The 14,506-nt window shown below is 33.2% G+C and overlaps 1 long non-coding RNA gene across 1 annotated transcript in view; it reads right to left on the reverse strand.

Moving 5' to 3' along the window:
• Positions 1-1,456: 1,456 nt before the first annotated feature.
• LOC145259268 (uncharacterized) overlaps positions 1,457-14,506 on the reverse strand; it is a 112,661-nt gene continuing 99,611 nt past the window's right edge. The window contains exon 3 of the long non-coding RNA XR_013864146.1: positions 1,457-1,561. This is a non-coding gene — a long non-coding RNA (uncharacterized LOC145259268). The remainder of the gene's footprint in view (positions 1,562-14,506) is intronic.

Below are 14,506 nucleotides of genomic sequence, written 5' to 3' on the forward strand. Positions count from 1 at the left end.
TTTTTTTTTGCTTTTATTATTGAAAACTTGTTGAAGACTTCTGAAGATATCTTGAAGACTTCCCCTCAGAAACAGGGGAGACAATTGAAAAAGATTTTTTGAAAGAGTTTCTCTGAAAATAAATTTCGCGTAACGTTTTGGTAAAAGCAACATAAACGGTCTAAATAACACAACGATATAAAATAAGACATTAATTATCTGAACATTTATTGAATTAAAATTTAAAAAATTAAGTTTTATAAAATAACTAGCGAGAGAGGATGACAGAAATTCTGAGGTTGTGACCAAAACTCGTTTTTTATTGCGAAACATATACAAAAAAAAAAAAAGGAGAAAAAAGATATTGCAATGCAACAACACAAAGAAAAGGAAAAGAAGAACAAATACAAGACCCTGAGTTAAAGGTTGATTTAGGGAAATATATTAGTGTTGGGACGATTAATCGGAATCGGGAATCGGAAAAGTCGGAGCTTTTTGGGGTATCGGAATCGGGAAACTTTTAGCCTGTTTTCCGATACCAAAACCGATTCCTTTATCTATTTTATTTGATTTTGTTGTTATAAAACATCGTCCACTGCTTGTAGTAATATTAAAATAATAAATATTTATTGATTTAAACTTCCAGTAAGACTAAAATCTCTAGATCATCCCGTCACAAGTGTGTGTTTACGTTCGAGAAAACACATGCGCATTTAAGATGTGTTTTTACAGTAATCGAGAAAAATAACAATCTTATAGTAAAATATTTAGAGATTTATAAAGAATCGGAATCGGTAATTGTATCGGAATCGGGAATTTAGTACGGAATCGGTAATTGTATTGGCATCGAGAAAAATATCGGAATCGTCCCATCACTAAAATATATAGCAAGTTGCTTTTTGTTTACCAAAAGCAATGGTAAAAATTACCGCGTTAACAATATCATGAAGAGAATAAAACAAGTTCAACAGCAATTCAAAGGAATAATTCCCAATAAAGGAAGGGTATTTTTTTTTACGACCTGCCCCGACGTAGTATAAACACCGCCAACCACCCCATGTTAAGAACGGCTTTCGGAAAAAACACTCCCCAACCTCCCCATGTTAAGAACGGCTTTAGAGGTTGGGGGATGTTTATTCCGAAAGCCGTTCTTAACATAAGGTGGTTGGGGTGTTTATAATACGCTGGGGCAAGTCGTAAAAATTTACCAAGGGAAGAAATACAGTTATACAATGAAGTCTCGAAATAGGAGACTTCTCAAAAAAAAGAGGGAGAGAATGCCCTCGTGTTCCTTTAAAATAAATGAAAGGGCTTACTTGATAAAAGAAGGGTCTGAAAGTAAAAACATGCAAAGAAAAGTCCTCAAAAGTTCTTTTAAGGTTTTCACATTCAATCCTTTTTCGTTCTTCAAAATAAAACCTCCAAAAGGTTTAAAAATTGGGCTCTCTCTCTCGCCTGAAGAGAAGAAATATCCGTATTAAAATTTCCTTTTCTCAGAAAAGGGTTGTCAGCTTCTTCTTCTTCTTCTTCTTCTTCTTCTTCTTCTTCTTCTTCTTCTTCTTCCCTTCAGAAAGTTTTTACTCTGAAAGGGAATAAATAAATAAATAATGTTGACGAGTCCAATCTGTCAACGTTCCAAGGATGGAGAAATAATAATATGTCGACGGTCTTCGTCAACTAACTTTTTTTTTTTTTTTTTTTTTTTTTTGCTTTTTCAATGAGAGGTGTTTCTCAGAAACACTTCAATTTCAAGCAGCCCAAAAAGGGGTCTCTACCCTTGAGGGTGCTGAAATATATATATATATATATATATATATATATATATATATATATATATATATATATATATATATATATATACACACACACACACACACACACATCTTAAGCGTATTTTAAGACTCGGCAAGACCGCCCTGAATGAATATATATATATATATATATATATATATATATATATATATATATATATATATATATATATATCGTAATGATTTCCAAAGTTTATATATATGTGTGTGTGTGCGTGTGTGTGTGCCTGTGTGTGTGAGTGTGTGTATAATACTGATTTCAAATGTTTAAAAAAAATTGGGTGCCATCAGTTATAATCGAAACCAAAATATGTAGCGCCCCCGCCACGTTCTCTACTGTTTCAGCTAACCCGACAGATAGATGCCAAACATTTTAAATTAAACCACTTCTAGCTATGAATGAATTTGCGCATGCGTAAAACTAATAGAAATATGTCGGTAAGTTGAAAAGAACATTTCGCATTTCAAGTTGCCGACATATTTCTGTACGCGTTATTCATTCATCCAAACAAAGATTTTTACTCGTTATAAATCATTCTTGGTGCATGATAATTTTTCTCTGTTAATTTCAGTGTTGTGTGACGAGTAGTTTAATAGATTATCGGTTAAATATTTACACACACAGATACACACATACATACATACATAAAAAAGAAGGCTTCCTTTAGTCTTCACAGACTATGGATACCCACTGTAAGGGTGCCTCCAGCTCGCTCCAGTGCCTCCAGCTCCCCCCTGCAACCTTCCTGCCACCTCGTCTGCACCTCGCTCCTCCGGCCTGCAACCTAGCTCCTCCGGCCTGCAACCTCACTTGCACCTCGCTCCTCCGGCCTGCAACCTCTTTTGCACTTCGCACCTCTGGTCTGCTACCTCACTCGCACCTTGTTCTTCTGGTCTGGAACCTCGCTCGTACCTGGCTCCCTACCGACCATCCGTTCCTTAACACTGATCCTCTGTTCTCAATGTCGTCCGTTCCTTAACACTGGCCCCTACGTTCTCAGTGCTGTCAGTTCCTTAACATTGACCCCGAGTTCTCAGTGTCCACGTCCGTTCCGGATCGCTCTAACGTCCAGGTGATCGTTTCAGATTCAGCGAGCAACCCTGAACCACGCTACGTCTACAGTACCTGTTCCAGATCTCCAGACCTTAGCCTTCAGTGATGTGCGATCTTCCAGATGATCAGCATCCAGATCATACGATTTTTCGCTTTCTTTACAAATAAAAGGCGAACCCTCATCTTTAACCAAACAACCTGTGTCTGTCATTTTTCTTTGCCTTTTTGCTGTTTACTTTTTGCTCGTGTCTACCTTGTTAGTTGTTGGGTCAATTGTCCCCGGTCAACCGGCCTCGCAACAGGACGACCAATCAGTGTGCACTGATCAACTCACAGTAGCGGCCCTTTCCGGACTGAAATGTTTAATCTGTGGAAACCTAAAACATGAGAGGGCAAAATGCTCTGCCAAAAATTCAATTTTTAGAAACTCTAAAAAAGGGGGGCAATCTGCGCGTGTCTGCTGATCACCAACAGTGACCGCTATAGAATATGGTAAGTTTCTTCTTGCTACTTCAACTCCTTCTTTTATCTTTTCAGGGAGTTTGACTCTTCGTCCTTATAGGGAAAAACCAGGGGGGGGTATGCGAATACTCGTCGATACTGGGAGCTCTGAAAATTACACCCATTCTGATGAAGTAAAGAGGTTTGGATTGCCTATCGAGCGAAGTTCGTAGAGAATTGTGATGGCTAGCAGTTCTCACTCGTCCTCTACTCTCGGCCATTGGGTTGTATCTCTAAGTCTGAATGAAAGCCAGTACGATAATATCAAGTTATCAACATGTCCGATTTATGCAGTGATATCATTCTTGGGCATAAATTTGTAAGTCCACATTCTTCAGTGAAAATACCTTTAGGAGGATCCCCATCGTCTCTCTCGCAGTTTATAGACCGACCGCCATTAAAAACGCCCCTTCCCCCTCTTTATTTACGAATTTAACATCATACTGTCGCCCAATAGTAGTTAAATCCAGGAGACATACCCTACCTTATGCTAAATGAAATATCGAGTATGCTGAAAGAAGGTATAATAGAGCCCTCTCAATCTCCGTAGCGATTCAAAGGCTTATAGTACCCCCTGAGAATTACAAACAATAAACAGATTCACTTTCCTCGATACTTCTTCTCTTTCTCGAATAGAGGACATGGTCAATGAGATTGAGACTTACCAAGTTTTCAGCATTCTTGATGTAACCTGTGCTTATCATCAAGTGGCAATCAAGCCGGAAAAACGAAAATACAGTCTTCGAAGCTTCTGGATCTCTGTATTAGTTTCGTTGAATTCCGTTTGGAGTAACTAATGAAGTAGCAAGTTTCCAATAAATCATTGAAGACATCATCATCATGCCAGAATACTTCCAAGGAACCTTCGCCTACATTGACAACGTTACAGTATCTGGAGAAAATCAAGCTAAGCATGACCTAACTTGAAAAGGTTCATCAATGTTGTGATAAAGCTAGCTCTGATAGAGTTCAAAACCGGCTTCGAAACCTAGTAGGCGATGCCATTTTCTCTTTCATACAATCTCTTTCCCACAGAAGAGATATTGCGAGCCCGTCTGCTGTCTCGTTATTTTCATAGCAAGTGCTCATCTGAGCTCCGATTTCTAGTCCTCTCTTTCTTTTCTTTTCTCTGTTTGTTCCTGTGACGATATGCACGTTACATGTGCAGAGACAAGTCCCTGCGATGTTCTTAGTACAATAAAGCTTTTTCAAGCTTACTCAGACTTCGACTTATTACAATGTAGAAAATTCTTACATTGCTTTTTTTCTTGTTCTCTTTTTCTATAATTACATTCAGACTAATATTGTCATTTTAGTCATATCAACGGCGTTTCAACCGATGTAACCTCCGATCTTCTTTTCAAACTTGGGAACATTCGACAAACATAGATTAAGTAAAGAGTTCAGTTCTAAATGGAAAATTACACACGTTTACAAACGTAGACCCAACACGCTGTAGCAGAGCACGTCGCAAGGAACATAGAACAAGTAATAACTCGACTCCTTTTTTTGTAACAACAACATTTATTTCCTCATTCTCTCGCCACGCGTGACTTCTCGTTGCGGCTGTGACGTCAACCACGTCTCTAACATAATCGTCTTCTCTAACGTGCTCTCTCTCCTTTTTATAGTTCTTTTCCTTACAGTAACGTCATTTCGCATTTCGTGTTCATTTACGCACGCACGTCCGCGCTCTGTTACAGAAATACTGTCAGCCAGGTTCTCGAATCAGACATAAAGATCCCCAAGTCCGAGACGATGAACCTTAAGAAAGTCGGAGGTTACATCAACCGAAAGGTTGTAAAAATAAAATATCCTTTGATATGTGCACAAAAGTTATGCCATTGATTTGTCAAACATTTTTTTTTTAATTAACGTTCACCCCTAACAAGTCATATCGCCACTTTTAAGTAAGGGGCTACTATTTGGAATCATGCCTAGGAAAGATTAACAAGATGTTGGTTTACGTTACATTTAAACTTCTGCATATCAGCACAGCCAGGGAAGAAGGTAGCAGGAAGGGAATTCCAATGTATAGCTGTTCGAGGGAAGAAACTATTAGGATAGAAAGCTTTATAGAATTTATGGACCTGAACAGTGAAGGGGGGGGGGATTTTATTGCTAAACGGGTTTGTCGGGGATATGTACGTTGAAGGGGCACAAGTGCAACGAGTTCATCAGAGCATATTCCACTAAAAATTATATTATTATACACTTGGATTTACCTCAATTATACAGATCTTTGTTACTTTGTCAGGTGCTCATGCCAGATGCTGTTTGTCTGTCACACCTGAATTAGAAGCATGTACATTGAATGGACGTGCATATTCTTAAATGTGTCCAAGTATCCCTATAACGGGATCCGTCTGTCCGTTCGTCTGTTTGTTTGTCGTTCACGTTTAAATTAGAAACGTGTACATTAGATGGACGTGCCTCTTCTTAAATGTGTTCAAGTATCTCTTAAACATGCTCCGTTATTTCGTCAGCCCGTCTGTCTGTTTGTCTGCGACGCTTAAATTAGAAACGTGTAGATCGAACTGGCGTACCATTTTCTTAGATGCGTCCAAATATTTTTATAACAGGATCTGTCTGTCCGTTCACCTGTGCATTTGTTTGTCACGCTTCAATTAAAAACGTGTACATTGAATGGGCGTACTTTAGATGCGTCCAAACATTTCTATAACAGGATCTTTCTGTCCGTTCATCTGTGCATTTGCTTGTTACGCTTAAATTAGAAACGTGTCCATTGGATGGGCGTACTTCTTCTTCTTAAATGTGTTTAAGTATCTCTTGACCATGCTCCGTTTATTCATCAGCCCGTCTGTCTGTTTGCCACGCTTAAATTAGAAACGTGTAGATTGAACTGGTGTACCTTTTCTTAGATGCGTCCAAACATTTCTATAGCAGGATCTGTCTGTCCATTCATCTGTGTCTTTGTTTGTCACGCTTCAATTAAAAACGTGTACATTGAATGGACGTACCTTATATGCGTCCAAATATTTCTATAACAGGATCTGTCTGTCCGTTCATTTGCGCGTTTGTTTGTCACTCTTAAATTAGAAACGTGTGTATTGAATGGACGTACCTTTTATTAGATGCATCAAAGCTTTTCTATAAAAGGATTTGATTATCTATCAGTCCGTCCGCTCTTATGTATGGCAGGTTGTTTGGAATAATGATGAAGCTTGTCTCTGAGAGGTGACCATGGTGAACCCTATATCGGAGCTGACTGACCACTAAGCATGCCATGTTGGGTTTTCCTATTTATGTATGACAAACTAAGGCAAGACAAGACACGAAAATTGCTCCTGCTGATTCCCTATTCTTGTGATATTTAGGCACGTCATTCTAACAACCTAGGATCCTCATGTTAAGGACAAGAAGCAACCGATTTTAATTTGAATTGATTTGTGTGCTGCTTTTTTCTTCACTAAAATTTTTTGTAAAAAAATAACAATTTTTTTATGCCGACTGACGAGCAGATGTTTTGGGGAATTAAATATTTTTTAATGTACTAGTGAGGGGGCGCCCGGCTTTGCTCAGGCGTTAAATACGCTCAAACATGATATTTAAATTTGTCTAGATTTCGTATATATTATTATTATATGGAAAAATGCATATATAATACAATAGCAATGCCTGGAAAAATCATGGATTATATGGAAAAATGCGCGCATGAAAAGTAATATTCTTAAGATTTTATTAAACCTGGAAAAGTAACGGACAAGAAATTCAACCTGGAAAAGTAAAGAACAAGATATTCTAGTAAAGTAAAAAATAAGAATTTTTTAGACTTAAAATATTGCAGCTAAAAATAAAATTTGAATATTGATAAATATTTTATTTATTATTTGCATATGTTGTTGTTTATTGTTGAGTTAGAAAGGGTGTCAGTCGCTGGATTGAACTTATTTCCCCCCCTATTATTTGCATATATTTATGTAGTGAAAATTGTTTGAATAAAATTAATTCATTTGTTAGTTAGTTAGTAGATGGAATTAATAATTTTATAATTTACATAAAAAATAATAATTTTATTATATCATAATTAGCATCATTTAATTCATTTTTAAACTGCAATATTTTAAGTCTAAAAAATTCTTATTTTTTACTTTACTATAATATCTTGTTCTTTACTTTTCCAGGTTGAATTTCTTGTCCGTTACTTTTCCAGGTTTAATAAAATCTTAAGAATATTACTTTTCATGCGCGCATTTTTCCATGTAATCCATGATTTTTCCAGGCATTGCTATTGTATTAATATATAAATTTATAATATTTATTAATGATTGTCAAAAAAAATTAGCTCTCAAACACACATTTATGCAATATTTATCATTCAATCACAGTAGTTCCGAGCTAGGGTCTCTACCGAGACTGCGGTTCATGAATTCGTGATCTGTATAAAGCGTAAACTAACAAAAAAGATGGCACTCGGTGTCTTTTAAGATATTGTTGGAGCTTTTGACAACATACCCTTCAGTAGTATGTTCAAGTTGCTACGAGAACTCAATGTGCCACCAGTACTCATTCGATGGATTGAGTATACAGTGAGGCACAGAACAGTTCAAGTAGAACTACTGAGGGCAACTGTTAAAAGGGAAGTAATTAAATGCACCTCCAAAGTGGGATTTTATCACCTTTACTATGGAACTGTATGCTGAATCCTCTTTTAAAGTTCAGTTTTTTTAAATATAAAAAACCGATACACGGGATTGAACCTAAATTTTTTCCACCAACCCCCGGTACTCTAACCGTTACACTAACATGTCATATTGGCAAAGCAGTATAAAAAAATATTTATATACAAAAAAAAAAGTTATGCAAAATAAAAAAAAAAGCGTTAGTCACTTATGTACTTACTCTCCTGTTTGTGAACCCTCATATCTTGTTGTAACTTTTTTTCTACTGAACCAATTTTCGAATTTTTTTTTTCAAAATGTAGCTAATGAGGTGTCCTATCCAACTATATAACCTAGTTGAAATTTGGTTGCGAACGGAATTAGTGGTGGGGGTTTGAATGTGTCTCGATTCATTCAATTTCGGACTTAAGCATATATTCAACCACTACCGTGGTTGAATGATAGAGTCGTGATTTCAAAAGTGAAAAAAAAGTATTTGAGTGCCATCAGCTAAAATCGAAACTGAAAGCAAAACTGTAGCATACAAAGCTGGTGACGTTACCACTGTACCAACGTGACACGCATATGAACTGATTAAAAATAAACTAAGATGCATGTACAAAATGTATAACGATTTAATTTTACTCATTTTTAACCTCTTTAAAACTATTTTAACCGGCTAAAACCCCATAAAAAAACGGTCAATAAAAAAAATCCAATCATTTGAGGTTCCTAGCGCGGCTCTGCGACTTTTAGTTTCGGGGGGGAGATAGAGTTTGAAAATATGGAGACAAACAGACAGATATATAGCCTTTTATATATTAGATTATTTTTTTATTGCCATTTTTTTTAATTTACTATTAATAAACACTTAGAAACAAAAAATACAATTTAAAAATAGTAGATAGATTTTTTCTTGTAATTTAAGAAAACATTTTTCTTTATATATTTGACCTGTATTTATTTTAAATATTACTCCAAGTCTGAACAAAACTTTTTTTTACAAAGATTTTTACCGAAAAAAGAACAGCAGGTTCTGTTTCATGTGCCTTAATTTGGTTGACTTGAAGTGGCTTAATTTGACATACTTAAATTGTCGTGTCTAAATATATTGTGCCTAAACTTGTCGTGCCTAAGTATCTCACAAATAGAGAACAAGCAGGAGCCACTTGACGTGCCTTAATTTGTCATCCCTTAATTTGTCGTGCCTTAATTTGTCATGCCTAAATTTCTTGTGCCTAAATATCTCCTATGCCGAACTAGTCATTTATTACATAAATTACAAAAGCAAAAATGATGTTACCTAAATTATATACAATTTATATTACATAAGTTTAAAACAACAGAGATACGACATTCAACCCCCAAAACAACAAAGCAAAACCTACCGACTGATTTCAGAATCGGAATCACAAGTGTGCATCTTACTCTCTCACCATCCGAAAAGTATTTAAATAAAAACCAAAAATTCAACAAACCAATTCCTTTTTGAACCAGCTCCTGCCCACTGGTAGACGCTTTTTATACCAGAGTTTGGCAATCAACCATCGAAGTAGAAAAAAGGACAGGAGGAATTTTAACCAATTCCTATATAATCAGGTATTCTGATATTTTACTTTTCCATCCATCAAAAAAAATCAAGCGAAATTATTTTTCACCTTCTACCCAGGAGATTTTTGAATCTCCTTTGATATAAATAGGCATTCCGCCTCTTTCCTTTCTCTCTTGCTCCTCAAAAAAAAAAAATCAGGAGGTTTTTTTTGTTTTGTTTTTTTGGGAGGGGGGGTTACCTTCTACTTAGTGGATTTTATACCTCTGAATCTGTCATGTATCCCGCAATTTCTTTTGCAAACAATCAGAACAACGTCCTAATACAATTTCACAGAAACAACATATGAAACATTTACAAAACAAATGGCATTTTAACAAAAAATAATATCTCTACTGCCTGTTTTTAACAGCACCTAAAAAACAATATAAGTCAAGACAATAAAACCCACAGACCGAAGAAAATATAATTAAAACGTATAACACATATAAATTCTTTTTGGTCCCCTGACAAAAGGAGGGTGGACCTGTAAATTCACCCTTGTCCGTTCGTCCGTTCGTCTGTCCGCACTTTTCTCAATAACTACACCTTGAATTTGTTTGGAAATTTTGCACAAACATGATATGAGTAAAAAAAAGTAACAGAACGGATTTTCAGGTAAACATCCGGTAACCCTTTTCCCTCTAGGGGGTCCTTTCGGGTAAAAATTGCTAAAATTGACACTTTTATGCTTATTAAAAAAAATTGATGCCTTGGATTTTTATAAAACTTTCTGAAAAGTTGTAACTAACTGATTTCTATATAATTTTGTTTGTCTATACTTCACGATAACTCTTGGGTGTGTCCCAGGGGCTCTTTTAGGACTAATAAAAACACTCCATTTTTTGGGGATTATTGTACCATATTTTGTCCAAAATTTTCTGTGTACGCCTATTTAGCAGTTTTGCATGGTGCTGAACTCAAATTTAAATATGTTAAGACCTTGGGGACTTTTGGGGCTAAATGGGGAGGGGCAAATGATGGACTTTTTCTGCATGGTGCAGAACTCAAATTTACAAATATTAAGGCCTAAAACTGCACTGTTTGTTCATTTTCACCAGGATTTGGCATACCCTGGAGACTTTTGGGGCTAAATGGGAGGGGGGGCAAATGCTGAACTTAGTCATTTTTTATGCCTCGTTCACTGTGCAGTCACAGGGGACCATGCATGCTTCACTTGTTCGTTTTAATTCTGGCTGCCTTTTTTTAAGTGAGGAGTTTTCTTTCTCTCCCTCCGCACAAATCATCGGTTTACTTCCCACCGCATGTGTCGTAGATCATCATTAATCCAAAAATCACAACGCAATTCCCGACTTAACTACTACAATGACTAACTGATTCAATCTTATTCTTAACCAATCATGCAGTTTCCAAATATTAAACTCTTCTATTCATTCATCCACGTTCCGGGTGCACATCCCACATCTCTACTCTATATTTCTAAAAACATTGTTCTCAGTTATTCTCTGTTTTCCATTAGGTCGTAGAACTGAACGCACATCCCTTCCGAGTGGAGGACACAGCCCCCATTCATAGGGCTTCAATATGTCATATCCCTTTCTGATGTCCCAGATGTTTCTTTTTCCGCATCCTACAAGAATTCATGTCTCGTGTGCTGGCAAACTGTTGTATTGGGAATCCCAACTTAAATGCTATATAGGTAGTTTTAGAAATAGAAGTTATATAAGCATTTTGGGTTTCCTATCGTCGATTTAACAGGGTAAGAGGAGGTTAGATTTGGCATCCATCAAACTCAGTCACCTTTAATGACCTAGATTAGATGCACCGGAAATTAAGGGTGACGTGCACCCGAAATTAGGGGTAAAACGGGAATTGTGGTCGTAGGCTTTCGGTTGACGGACACATGAGAGAGTTGGTCTTGCGCAGCAGAGATTGTAGACGGGAAATCTTGGGTGTCCGACAACCATGGTTTCCAGATATAGGCTTGCCTTTTAATAAAAAGAATTGAAGCTTCAAATCCATCTTGTGTTATCAATGCGTCTGTCTTCAGCAGTGACCACTCCCCACGAGATGGAGACCAGCGGCCAGAAGATATCATCCGCTGGACAAGGCAAGCAGGTATGTACGCATGATATTATTTGCACATACACGGCGAAACCTTTCAAGGCAAGAACTAAGAGCATACACACCCCCATATAAGTAAGAACTTTTATAAGAACACAGACTTTAAAAGTACCCTTAGAAGTAAAAGAAACAGTAAAAAGAAAACGATAAGTAAAAGTAAACAATTAAACAAATAAATAAATAATAAATAAAAAAGTAATCAATAAATAAGCAATAAATAAAAAAGTAATAAATAAAAAAGTAATAAATAAGTAATAAATAAATAAATAATAAATAATAAATAAATGATAAATAAATAAATGAGTAATAAATAAGAAATAAATAAATAAGTAATAAATAAGAAAGAAATAAATAACAAATAAATAAGTAATAAATAAGTAATAAATAAGAAATAAATAAATAAGTAATAAATAAATAAGTAATAAACAAGTAATAAATAAATAAATAAATAAATAATAAGTAACAAATAAATAAGAAATAAATAAGTAATAAATAAATAAGTAATTAATAAATAAGTAATAAATAAGAAATAAATAAATAAGTAACAAATAAATAAGTAATAAATAAATAAGTAATAAATAAGTAATAAATAAGTAATAAATAAGAAATAAATAAATAAGTAACAAATAAATAATTAACAAATAAATAAGTAATAAATAAGTAATAAATAAGTAATAAATAAGTAATAAATAAGAAATAAATAAGAAATAAATAAATAAGAAATAAATAAATAAGAAATAAATAAATAAGTAATAAATAAGAAAGAAATAAATAACAAATAAATAAGTAATAAATAAGTAATAAATAAGAAATAAATAAGAAATAAATAAATAAATAATAAATAAGAAATAAATAAATCAGAAATAGATAAATAAGAAATAAATAAGTAATAAATAAGTAATAAATAAGAAATAAATAAGAAATAAATAAATAAGAAATAAATAAATAAGAAATAAATAAATAAGTAATAAATAAGAAAGAAATAAATAACAAATAAATAAGTAATAAATAAGTAATAAATAAGAAATAAATAAGAAATAAATAAATAAATAATAAATAAGAAATAAATAAATCAGAAATAGATAAATAAGTAATAAATAAGAAAGAAATAAATAAGTAATAAATAAGTAATAAATAAGAAATAAATAAGAAATAAATAAATAAGAAATAAATAAATAAGAAATAAATAAATAAGTAATAAATAAGAAAGAAATAAATAACAAATAAATAAGTAATAAATAAGTAATAAATAAGAAATAAATAAGAAATAAATAAATAAATAATAAATAAGAAATAAATAAATCAGAAATAGATAAATAAGAAATAAATAAATAAGTAACAAATAAATAAGTAACAAATAAGAAATAAATAAATAAGTAATAAATAAATAAGTAACAAATAAATAAGTAACAAATAAGAAATAAATAAATAAGAAATAAATAAATAAGTAACAAATAAATAAGTAACAAATAAGAAAGAAATAAATAAGAAATAAATAAGAAATAAATAAATAAATAAGTAATAAATAAATAAGTAATAAATAAATAAGAAATAAATAAATAAGTAACAAATAAGAAATAAATAAATAAGAAATAAATAAATAAGTAACAAATAAATAAGTAACAAATAAGAAATAAATAAATAAGAAATAAATAAGAAATAAATAAATAAATAAATAAGTAATAAATAAATAAGTAATAAATAAATAAGTAATAAATAACTAAGTAACAAATAAGAAATAAACAAATAAGAAATAAATAAATAAGTAACAAATAAATAAGTAACAAATAAGAAATAAATAAGAAATAAATAAATAAGTAACAAATAAATAAGTAACAAATAAATAAGTAACAAATAAATAAGTAACAAATAAGAAATAAATAAATAAGTAATAAATAAGAAATAAATAAATAAGTAATAAATAAGGAATAAATAAATAAGTAACAAATAAATAAGTAACAAATAAATAAGTAACAAATAAATAAGTAACAAATAAATAAGTTACAAATAAATAAGTAACAAATAAATAAGTAACAAATAAGAAATAAATAAATAAGTAATAAATAAGAAATAAATAAATAAGTAATAAATAAGGAATAAATAAATAAGTAACAAATAAATAAGTAACAAATAAATAAGTAACAAATAAATAAGTAACAAATAAATAAGTAACAAATAAATAAGTAACAAATAAATAAGTAACAAATAAATAAGAAGGACGCAAAAACATTTCGGAACAAAACCACCTGGTCAAGTCAAATCACCAGAACTTAAATATTTTCCTTACTACCACCCCCATCTACCAGTAAGCGATGCACAACTAATTCATGATTCCTAAATAGTCGGCGACCTAATGTGATTCCTAAACAAATCGCCCTTCACTCAATGCCTGTAGGAATCGGGAGAGGAGGTCGATCGAGGAATTGGTTAATTAATGAAGACCACCCAACGATACCTGTAATGTAAATAATAGGGTATGAACAAAGTGTCTGCATCTCCCCTACCAATGGAAGTAGACAGTCCATCTATAATTCAGTTATAGTTCACCGAGGCCGAGGTTGTTGTGTGGTCTCAACCTCTTCATGGCCCTGGGTGTGTTATGCTTCACTGTGGCCTCTGCAGTCGTGGTAGCTGGACTGGTCGGGATATTCTCCGGTAAGACTGGAGGATTGACGACGGTTGTGTCGGACTCATTCGGAGGTTCCGCAGGTACGACCGGGACATCTGGATACATCTGGTGTCTGTATTTTTTTAGATGAGGTGTTTTCATTTACTAAGATTGTCGGACTGACTTGCTCATCTTGGTTGTTATAGTCACAATATTTCGGCCGTTTCCTAGTGATATATGGCCGAATGGTCCTAGACG

Source organism: Euprymna scolopes, chromosome 34 (assembly GCF_053919585.1).
Source record: "Euprymna scolopes isolate OS-2025 chromosome 34, ASM5391958v1, whole genome shotgun sequence".
NCBI lineage: Eukaryota > Metazoa > Mollusca > Cephalopoda > Sepiida > Sepiolidae > Euprymna > Euprymna scolopes.